The following is a 12,309-nucleotide window of genomic DNA, read 5'->3' as shown; positions in this document are numbered from 1 at the left end:
TTGGATTCATGTAGGCCACCCGATTGTCCCGCTTCCCCATGGTGCCGCACAGAGCGCCCAATTAAGAGTGCGAAAGCTAGACCAGGCGACAGGTTCAAATTTCTTTTGTTTCAAAATAAAAGAATTTTTATTCTATGTTTTTCCACTATTTTTTATGTTTATATCATGTTACAAGGTCAGTAACATGTCCCACCCAAGGATTCCCCAGCTGCGTGGGCCTGACATGTCCTGAGTCCTCAGACCTTTTTCAGTGCCAGATCTCGTACACAATGCCTACAGTGGAACAATGTCAATTTGAAGATAATATCATGCCATGCAGCAACCATTGTTGAATTCTATTATTTTGTTTAGTGAAATTCTGTATCACTTCTAATGTTTTTCTTCACTCTTCTTTATTCTCTTGAAAAAGAAAGAAATTGTTAAAAAAAAGAATAACAATTCTGGTACTATTTTTGTCTTCGTCTCATGATCGCCCTGTGTCCCTAGATATTTATGACAGAAAAATTTCCCTTTACAGAAAAAGCTAAGGTTTGTCAGTTCACATAAAATAAAAGAGGTGTGAGACAAAATTTACTCCTTGAGAACACAGCTGAATGCCTAGATAAGGCTTAATAAATATTAACTCTCATCATCGCCAGCACCACCAGCATAAGCACCAGCACTATGGCCATCAACATTTTGTTATCAATACCACTGTTATCTTATTTCTCATTTTGTTTCACTCGGAAGCTAGATTTTTGAATGATGATTTTTAATTTTTAAAAATTGTTCACTTTTGAAGATTCACAAAGTAGACATTTGTAGAGAATTATGGTGCAGCACCTGTTGTTCCACTGTAGGCATTGTGTATGAGATCTGGCACTGAATAAGGTCTGAGGACTCAGGACATGTCAGGCCCAGGCAGCTGTGGAATTGTTGGGTGGGACATGTTACTGACTTTATACAGCAAGACCACAAGGACAATACAGAGGGCGACCTTCAGATGTGGGCACTGGTGTCTTACTCCTTTTCCAGAGTATCAAATGGTGGAGGGTCCATTGTTTTTGAGAGCTTTTCAGTCAGTGCTGCTCAGGGATCTCACAGTCCTTGTCATTGGTTACTACACAGCTATTTATGTGCATGTGAACCCCCTACTAACCAGCCTTATTGAGATGTTAAGTCACTGTTATGTGGCTCCTACTCAAACGTGGTTGGCACATAGGACATATTTTGAAGTGAAGAGAGTTTGGGACAGACGTCTCATCCTGTTGATTCATGGCTAGTGCAGGACAGCAGTGTTGCTCTTGGATTTCTCTGTTAGAAAATTTAGCCCAAGGCATCTCTCATCTCCCTATAACATCCTTGGAGCTTATCCAGTGGTGGAATACAGTTCTCAATTTTTTAGTTGACACTTAGTGTCAGTTTAAGCAATCCAACCTTAAGAAAGTATGCAATATTGTGACCTTTTATGCTGAGGAGTCAGGAAGAGATTGAAGCAACTTATTCTTATTTATACTGTTAATAGTGCTGGAGGCAAGATAATAAGCACAGCTATCTAACTTACACTTATAGTGTTGGGATTTCCTCTAACAACTTTTTCATTGTCACAGCCTGCAGTTCCTTTGTCCATGTCTCACAAAAAACTTTAATGTTCTGATACTTTATTCTTAACTCCATAGGACACACTGTTGTATTTCTTTTTCTCCAGCTAGTTATTGTCCCAATTCTTTCATATATAATTATGTAAATGTAGAAGTGGCATAAATACCACTGTGGGAGTGTTTGCCAAAGGGCTTTTTCTGTGTGATTGTAAGTAGAAAATTTTTCTACTGTGCAGGAAGCAAAACTTGTGAACCTGTTAGATTAGGAAGATCAAAAGAATTCACCTATGGAAGGTTTGTCCAGTCTCGAACAATTCTTTCATATATAGTCATTTGCTTTGCATTAAAACACAGCTTCTTTCTGGCTGCAGCACAGAGTGTGAAAGTTGTCAGAGATATATTGTTGAACTATTTTATACCTCCAAAAGGGACAGCAGAGTAACTTTTGCAGGTGCTTGGTACTTTTTATCTTTTGGGGACTTTTCTCACAATAATAATAACAATAATTATATTTTACGAGTAAAAAGGCTTTATGTATAAAGAAAATATGGTACATATACATGATAGCACACTATTCATTAATAAAATTAACAAAATCATGAACTTTGTCACAACACAGGTGGAATAAAAGAGCATTAGATAAAGAAAATAAGCCAGGTTCAGAAGTATAAGTTTTGCATATTCTTACCCTTAAGTGGACACCTGAATAGCTGATCTCATAGAGGCTAAGAGGACACAAGTGTTCACTAGAAGCTAGAAAGAGTATGGAACAGTGAAACGAGGAAGACTGGATCATAGGCAGACAATAAGATGAAACAGTTTTAGTATTCTACAGTACAGTATAGTGGATCTAGTTCACAAAAATGTAGTGTATTTTATAAAGAACTAGAATGCAGGATTTTTTTTGGCAGAGCCAGGCATTGACCTCAGGCCCTTGCACATTCCAGGCTAGTGCCTAGTCTACTGAGCCATCTCCCTGGCCCCTGGAATGCAGGATTATAGAGTTTCCCTTAATAAAGAGCTATTAAACACTGCCTAATTTGATCAGTATACATTATATATGTGTTTGGAATTATCACCTTATACTCCAAAATATTATTATATGTCAATTAAAGAGTTTCATGCAGAGAGAAAAATTGACTCTCAATTTGTTCATGAAGGAAGAAATGAAATCTGTATAGTTACCAGGTAACTCTAGTCTACATGAATCACAAGATTTATTCAGTATCTCCTTTCATCATTTGACCCAAGAGCTTCTTCATAGCCTTTTTTACTTCCTCATTTCTGAGGGTGTAGATTAAAGGATTCAGCATAGGTGTTAAGAGGGTAAAGACCACTGCCACAACTTTGTCAGTGGGAAAGGAGGTCATGGGTCTCAGGTAGAGATATGAACAAGGCACAAAAAATAAGACAACAACCATGACATGGGAGGCAGAGGTAGACAGGGCTTTGTGGCGCCCTTCAGAACTGTATGTCCTCAGAGAGCGCAGGATGATGACATAGGAAGTAACCAGCCCAGAAAAAGTGAGAAAACAAAGAGACCCACTGTTGGCAGTGATCAGGGGTCCCAGACTGTGAGTGTCAGTGCAAGCCAGCTCCAGGACTGGGAATAAATCACATGCAAAGTGATCAATGATGTTTGGGCCACAGAACGGTAACTGGGTTATAAACAAAACCTGTATCCCCCCATGAACCAATCCTAGGAGTGCTGCGGCTCCCACCATTAAAGCACACATAGTTCGGCTCATGAGGGTCACATAGTGCAAGGGCTTGCAGATGGCCACGTAGCGGTCATAGGCCATGGTGATGAGCAGGATGATCTCAGCTGCGCCGAAAAAGTGTTCAGCAAAGAGCTGAGTCATGCAGGCATTGAAGGATATGGTGCTGTTTTCAGAGACCAAGTCCAAGACCATTTTGGGAGCTATGCAGTAGGAGTACAAACCATCTATGATGGCCAGGTAGGAGAGGAAATAGTACATGGGAGAAGCCAGGGCTGGACTGATGAAAATGGTGACTGAGATGAGTGTGTTACCTGCCACTGTGGCCAGATAGATCAGGAAACACACAATGAATAAGAGTTTCTGCAGTTGTGGATTTTGGGTGAGACCCAGGGGATGAATTCTGTTACATTTCTCATCCTTTGCCTCAGTTATGGTAGGTTTTGAGCATATGATGCACCTGAGAAAGATCGCAGTATTATTGCATTATACATATCTCATTTCTTTAAATACCTCATTTCCTTTTTAGTATTGCTATATGCAGTCAATGAAGCATGCCTGCTCCTTTGAAAACCACTGTAGGTCTCTCTCTCTCTCTCTCTCTCTCTCTCTCTCTCTCTCTCTCTCTCTCTCTCTCTCTCTCTGTCTGTCTCTGACACACAGAAGATAGTTAAGATAGATACACAGCTACTTTCTTTTTGTTTATTGAGAAAAAGGTTTGTATTAATGTTTAGACAAAATATCATGTGTTGATCTTCTGAATAGCTACTACGAAGACAATAATATGCAATGTATTAATTATTGTACCTGTCCTACTAACCTGTTTTGAAACTGTTTCATTACTATTTTATTGTTTTTTCTCATTAAAATGAATACTCAAAAAATCATAGGGGATTAGGTTTCTCTAATTTATTTCAATGGATTAGTGATAATTCTTTACAACTTTCACAATAAAACAAAGTGTTCTTAGAAATGAATGTTGACGTAATTGATATCTAAGTTCTGTAGCTCTAACAAACATGAAAGTTTGCTCATTTTCATTGGCATAATTAACAATATTGTTCTAGTCATATTAAATAAATGTTACTTTCTGTTGAAGGTTTTACACATACAAAATTAAACTCTAGATAATTTCCGTTCCTTACTTTTTACCAATGCAATGAAAAGGGACACAAGTTTGTCCTCTGTTTCCTAAGGTGAAGACATAAGTGTGAACCAGCTAAGACAATAAATTTTCTCATTTCTGAATATAATCTATACGTAAGATGATACATTATTTTTGTCCTCAATAAGTAGAAATATTGAAAGCGCAAAAATATTTAAATGGGTAGACTTCAACTTTTAAGAGAAAATCAATTTTAATGCTGCCCAAGAACAGAATGTATTTTATACATTTTACTCTTCTGTCTGTCACCAAATCTCTGCCCATAATTTCAAATTTCTTTTTTCAAAGATATTTCTGTATACAAATGTCTGCATTAGGAATTTCTACACTTCAGTGGTTGTGAGGAAAACTGGGATTTACTTTTATTTTCAGTAAGGCCCAATCTCTGAAGTGTTTTCTTTTGATTCATGCCATCTATAGAGGGTGATTTTGTGTTTAATTATTATTTAGTTCAATTCACAGTTTATTACTTCCTAATGGCAACATGGAAGTTAAGAAATATAGTAAGTTGAAGGCCTTACAAACTTAAGTGTGGAGATTAAACATATTTAGAGAGACATAATTAACCCCAGTGTTTTATAATAACCTCAGTCACTATTTGCAGCATCTAGCTTGTCAAATTATTGACAGCATTTTCTATGAATGTTTTTGTTGTGCAGTCCAAATAAAGTTCCATGCAAACCACTAAATTTCAAGCCAGGAATTCAATGATAAGAACTACATTAGGACAAACAATTTAGCTAAATCAAATTAATCTCTTAAAAATTTGGAAAAACAATTTGATGTACTTTGATTTGGTTCTGGTTGATTAGGGAGACCTAGTCTAGAACTTCTGTGGTCATTGCTTTCTTCCTGTCCCCACACATGGAACACATCTTTCTCTGGACTTGGTCATTGGGTAAGTAGAAATTGAAATCATTATCTCTTGAATGAAATTGTCTAATTTGCACACTTTAGCTTATTTGGTTTTCATTGTCATCCTGGATTTGCTAAGAAAATGAGTTGTTTCAGTTAGGACACTATGATAGCTTCAGGCTTTATTTTCTATTGACTTTCTTGCTCTCTTATGAAAGTATAAATGAATCTCAGAATAAACATGTATAATTTTTTCCAAAAATCTGTGATCTATATTCAATTCAAAATTAAAAATAATGGGAATAAAACCCAATTACCAGAATTCAGGAAGTCAGTTTATTCAACTCTATGAAATAAAAGTGAATAAAACTCACTTGGTTGAGCATTGTTTTTCTCTTCCAAAATTTTGCTTCCTACAAGCCAAGCAATGATGTGGAGAGAAAAATCTTTACATAAACTCCTGAGGGCCCTTCCAAGTACATTTCCTCTGAAAACTACCCAAGCACAGGAGCAGCATCTCGCCAGACTTCCGTTCCTTGGTCCACAGCTCTGTGGCTGTTGCTTCTCGCAGCATTTTTTTCAAGGTTTTTTTCATTGATTCTGAAGAGTTTAAAAAGGCTTCATTGGACTGCAAGGCGTGGTGCTGACCTTTCAGGTTCCCAGAGGGTTAGTAATTGGCTTTGATGAAATCTTTGCCAATGTGACAGCCAAGGTCTTTCTCTAACTTCCACTGGGTGGCCACAGACATCATTAGTTGTTCATTTTAGAAATGCAGTCGAGGTGGAGTTAGAGATATTTCTGGACTGTAGTTTAGAAGACTTGAATCATATAGTTTAAAAAACTAATTTATTTTGCTCCTTTGCTGACATTTTTGAACTTGGCCTAGGATGTGGGGTGCTTGTAGGCAGAGAGAGAATAAACTTGTTTGAAAATATGATGGAAAAGTGGTATAGTTTTTCTGAAGAGTTATTGTTTTGTCTGTAATACAGGTGATATGTTTGATCCCTTTGTGAGACTGAAATTTTTGTTAGTAAGTGATTCAGGTTCTTAGATGACAAGAATCTCAAGTACAAAAGACTGGAAATTTAAAAGTCCTGGAGATAATCAGGTTCTTTTATGATGGTTACTTAGGTACCATACCCTGAATGTTAATTCTTGGAATTCATCCTTTATACTCCACAAAGAAAATGCTTAAGCCTAGCATTAGACCCCATGGTTTATAACAGAAGCAATACAGGTAATCTCAGTCAAATGTTCATAGATATATGTGACTGTCGATAAAGAAGGGAATCTCTCTAGGAATGAGATTCATCTATTGTCTTCTTTCCTGTAGTTCTGAGGAGATGAGGATCTGGCTGCAACCTCACAAGTATCAGTTTCCACTGCTATTGGCCTTTGTTCTGAGTCAAACGGACACTCCAGATTCCAGGACCAATGATGCAATGCAAAGCTTTCCGTTTTGTGTTCTCAATGTTCATTAATTTTCCACCAACCTTATTTACAAGTCCTCTTGTTATTTGAAAAACTGTGGTGTACATTTATATATGTATATAAAAATAATATTTTAACAATATTAAGATCAGTGTCATCCACACTGTCAAACAGCAATCATTCCCGTTATCTGCTGACATTTTTTTCTGTGCCAAAATTTCTGCACCTTAGTCTGCAAATGATTATATGGTAGCTTATGTTTCTTTGTCAGCCCCTAGTAATCACTAGTCTAATTTCAGTATATATGAATTTGATTGAGTAGCTTATTCTGAGGTAGGAAAATTCTATATATATTTTTTGCCCATGCCAAGTTACTTTTTTTTGGAAGGTAGCAGGGGTGTAGCAGGGGTCCAACTAAAGACCCTATGTGTGCTGGACAGTGGCCTATGCCATTCAGGTGTCTTCTTATATGTCATGTGTTTTGGTGGTGTTGAGAAATGTGTTCTTGAGTGTGTGTCCTGGTGGTTGGCGTTCTATGCTGGGGAGCTTGGTGCATGGCCCAGCAGGTGGAGTACAGTAACATGGTTCTGGGAGGAGGGGATGAGGCCTTAGGCCAGTTCCAGTCAGCTGAGGCATACTGCTAGGCCCAGGGGTCCCAGACTAAGGTTAAGACCTATGGGAAGATACTCACAGAACAGAGCAGCAGGTGGTAACTTAGGTGAATTAGTGTGCCTGGAGTACTCCAAGTATGTGAAGAGGAGGTGCTCAGACAGAAATCAGGGGAATGTATTTAAATATACATTCCCAACTTATGAACTGCTTTGTCATATAGCTATTGTGCTTTCATCTATAGTCAAAAAAACAAAGCCATTAGTTACCAAAGTTTGTTAGCTTCCAAATTTCATTTGGTGTTATTAGTATTGCTAATTGCACCACTGTAAGTCAGATACAATGTGGTTTAACCACATGTAATCACATTGGGGGGCACTTGGGTAACAAAGTTACCAAAACCTTATATCAAAGGACAGAGAATCGTGTCAAATGGAAACCAATATCACATTCTCAAGAGAGAAGGCAATGGTCTGGCGAGATAGCTAAGTGGACTAAGCTCCTGATTTGGCAAGCACAGGGACCAGGTTTTGGTCCCTGGTCCCACATGCTGCATTGCCCCCCCTCAAAAAAAAAGGCATGCTGAGTTGTAGACCAAGTCGGCGTGGTGGCACACGCCTGTAATCCTAGCGCTGGGGAAGCTGAAAATAGGAGGATCACTATGAGTCTGAGCTGCATAGTGAGACCTTGTATCAAATGCATTAAATGTAGGGGAGAGAGAGAGAGAGAGAGAGAGAGAGAGAGAGAGAGAAATCTGGCACACAACAAAACAAGTCTCTAACACAGAAGAGATACCTGACAAGCAGACTCTTTACAGAGAGACTTTGATTGTAGTGATAGAGCTACCTACAGTCAAATTTTAACAAAAAAGTACCAGGGAAATCAAAATAAGGAATTTTCTCTAAAATAGAAAATGACAAAATGAAGGAGCAAAATGCAATCTCCGGCCCTGAGCCTACCCTGAAGAAATCTAGGAGAAGCTAACATAGAAGAAATTGAAAGCCATACACCTTAAATCTCTGAAATGGTAGCAAGTGAAGAAAAGAAAGAACTGCAGAAGTATGTAAGGAAATCAGATCAGAAATAATCTCCCAGGGCAGTTCTGCCATGGCTGCCATGATGGCGAGTCAAGCGCCAGCTGGGTCTCCCCCAGATCCGGAGGGCCACTCCCTGCCCTGGGACAAGTATTCGGTGCTTTTACTTACTTACAACGAGTGAAAGAACCTGCCTCTCATCATGTGGCTGCTGGTGAGAGGCCTTCTCCGAGAGATGATGGAAACCCAGATAGAAAAAGGAATGCTGCTGAACAGTTGGAAAAGATCTATGGATCAGATAAAATTGAACTGCATATATTCATGGAATGAAGCATGCCACAAGAAACTACATAATTATTATGGATGCTGATCTCTCACACCACCCAAAGTTTATTCCGGAATTCATTATAAAGCAAAGGGAGAGTAATTTTGATATTGTCTCTGGAACTCTCTACAAAGGGAATGGAGGTGTATATGGCTGGATTTGAAAATAAACATCATCAGCCATGGGGCCGATTTTATAACTCAGATTCTTTTGAGACCAGGAGCATCTGATTTAACAGAAAGCTTCAGATTATACAAAAGAGAAGTTCTATAGAAGTTTATAGAAAAATTCAAGGGTATGTCTTCCAGATGAAGATGATTGTTCAAGCAAAGCAATTGAATTATACTATTGATGAGGTTCCAGTATCATTTGTGGATCGTGTTTATGGTGAATCCAAGTTGGGAGGAAGCTAAATCCAAGTTTGGAGAAAGGACTATTGATTCTCTTTGCTACTACATAAAGAAAGTTATTCACTTCTACTTATCATGTTCATTTCAATTGAAATATAAAAGGAGCCCTCTTGATGATCTTTATAAAATGTACTCTTAGAGCATAAACCATAAAGTTAAGATAAATTTTATACAAATATGTTGTCTGGAGAAACTCCATTTTTTCTTACTTCAAACTAAATTTTAAAGTTACTTGCCTAATGAGAAGTGCTCTCAATTTTCATTTACATTTTGCTGTATTAAGACCTATAAATAAATGCACATGGATTTAATATTTAAAAAAGTAGTAATATCCCAGGTAAAAAAAATGAAAGCTATAACAAAAGAATTACTAAGTGTTTCTAAAGAAGACACTGATAAAAAATAGAAAGGCATAGAAAAACAATAGAAACCTTGAATTAACAATATAGAAAAGAAATAGAATTCATGAAGCATATTCAAAGATATGAAGGAAATTTAAAACTCCATTAATATTTGGCAAAACTGTTTGAATAAAAGTAAAGAGAGACTTTTAGACTTTGAAGACAACATTGCAGCCAGTGACAGGAGAGGAAAAATCTCTTAAAAACAACAAATATCCAGGAAGTAATAATTCAACGGCTGCAAGATGATGCAAAGATGGACAACATATGAATAATACACATTAATGAGAAAGAAGAAGCCAACCCCAGTGACATAAAAAGAATATAGGCAGAGACGTAATAGCAGAAAATTTCACAAAGATGAGGAAACATTCTGACATTCAGGTCACTAAGGAATATAGAATGCCAAATAATATCAACCCATTAAATCTATGCCCAGAGATATAATAAGATCCTAGAACTTCAGCACAATAACATCATAAAAGCTGTGAGACAAAAGAAGCAGATAACATTTAAAGAAAAATACATCATAATAACAGCAGATTTCTCATCAAAACCCATCAAGTTAAGAGGCTCATAGAAGGACTTGCAAGATAGCTCAGCTGGCTGAGTGCTTGCTTAGGCAAGCACAAGGACCCGACTTCAATCCTTGGCACCACAGGCAATGCCAACACTGACCCTGAGTGTGCAGAGCCAGAGGCCAGGCATGGTGGTGCACCCTGCAATCCCAGCACGGGGGAGGCCGAAAACTGGAAGAGTACTGTGTTTGAGATGCATAGAGAGACCCTGTACCAAATGCATTAAAAAAATTATGAAGTGAAATATTTCAAGTCATACAAGAAAACAAATTCCAAGAAAGACTGATATACCCTGCAAAAATCTCTCAAGTTTAATGGAGAGGTAAAATACTTCCATGACAAAGAACAACCAAAGAAATATATGAAGATCAAAGCAATACTGAACAGAGTACTATAAGACATTCTGAAAAAGGATCAAAATGACCACAGCTTCAAGAGTGACAACAAAAAGAACCCATCAAACAAGGCAAACAGTTAAACATAGGAAAAATGTAGGAAACCAATGACAGGAAAATGACATGAGAAAGATAAGCCAATAGAGATCAATCATAGCCACCAGAGTTAATGGCATCAATTCACCAATTAAAAGAAATAGATTAGCAGAGTGGATCAAGAAACAAAATTCAAAAATATACTGTATTCCTATGAAGACAACAATATGCAATATGTTAATTATTGTAACTGTCTCGCTAACGTGTTTTGAAATTCTTTCATTGTTATTTTTTTCTTATTAAAATGAAAAAAAATGCTGTATTCAAGAAACACATTGAACTCATAAAAAAATCCATAGGCTGAAACTCAAAGGATGGAAAACAATACTACATGCTCCAGGAGCTCAGAAAAAACAAACAAACAAACAAACAAACAAACAGGGTTAGCTATTGTTTTTGCAGACAATCTAAACTTCAAACCAAGCATGATCAAATGAGGTAAAGAAAGTCACTGCATACTTTTTAGGGAAACACTTCAAGAGGAACAGATAACAGTCATAAATATGTATGCACTAATATGGGACCACCCGATTATGTGAGACAAATTTCAATGGACATGAACGATCTAATAACATAAAACAATTTGTTTTGAAAATTTTGTATTGGGTACAGGGTCTTACTCTATAGCTCAGACTTAGTGATCCTCATTTTTCCATCCTCCCAAGCACTGGGATTATAGGTGTGTGCCACCATGCCTAGACTCAGTCTCTGCTCAATGTGCCCAGGGGTGGGGCCAGTGCAGCATGCTGTTATTGGAGATCTAAAGTAATACAACTAATCAGGGGCCTTTAACAACCCTTATCTCAAAAATATAGCTCAGGCAGACAAAAAATTAGCAAAGAGGCAGAACTGAACGAAACCTTTGAACACATGGACTTAGCAGACATTTAGAGAATGTCTCACCCATCAACATCTCAATACACATTCTCTTCAGTTGCATGGGATGGTCTTTAAAACGGACAACCTACTAGTCCACAGATCATGTTTAAGTAAAAAAGGTATATTTTCTTACACAAGAAAACAGAAATTATTCCATGCATATTATGATAACACAGTGTAATGAAACTGGAAATTAGAAACAAAACCCCAGAAAACCCCCATAAAAATGTGAAAATTAAATGACACCCTCCTAGCAATGGATTAAAGATAAAACTAAAATGAGAACTTAAACAATATCTACAATCCAACTAAAATTCAAACACTTACCTGTATTTGTGGGATGCAATGAAAGCTGTTCTCGGAGGGAAATTTATAGTAGCAAAAAGATATTAGGAAAACAGAGTGAGAACAAATAAATACCCTAATGTTGTACTTCAAGCTTCTAGAAAAAGAGGAAACCAAGCCAAAAGCCCAAAGATAGGAGGAAATTATAGAGTAGAGCAGAAACTTATGCAATTGACTTGAAGAAAATACAAAGAATAATGATTCCAAAAGTTGTTTCCTTGAAAGATTAAACAAAATTCATAAAATCCTAGGAAACCTCATTAAAAAAAGGAAAGAAAAACTCAAATTGAAGAAGAAGGATTGAAAAGGGTGAAATTACTATAGATGGTGTGGAAATTCATATCATCAGTAGCTATCTTTTTTTTCCACTTATGAATGTAATATGAATTTCACTGTATTTGTTGTAATACATAACTTTGTCTTCCAACCAGTTATTTGTATTACCAGATATATGCATGTAAAATTGGAAGAAGAAAGAAAAAAGGAAA

At 37.1% G+C, this 12,309-nt stretch overlaps 2 pseudogenes; one reads left to right on the top strand and one right to left on the bottom strand.

Moving 5' to 3' along the window:
* Nucleotides 1–2,797: 2,797 nt before the first annotated feature.
* Nucleotides 2,798–3,723, bottom strand: LOC101568426 (annotated as a pseudogene).
* Nucleotides 3,724–8,465: 4,742 nt separating this feature from the next.
* Nucleotides 8,466–9,177, top strand: LOC111814556 (annotated as a pseudogene).
* The last annotated feature ends 3,132 nt before the right edge of the window (nt 9,178–12,309 follow it).

This window comes from Octodon degus, unplaced genomic scaffold (genome assembly GCF_000260255.1).
Source record: "Octodon degus isolate 3935 unplaced genomic scaffold, OctDeg1.0 scaffold00354, whole genome shotgun sequence".
In the NCBI taxonomy this organism is placed as follows: Eukaryota; Metazoa; Chordata; class Mammalia; order Rodentia; family Octodontidae; genus Octodon; species Octodon degus.
Note: the sequence above shows the minus strand (reverse complement) of the source record. Positions and strands in the feature narration are given on the sequence as shown.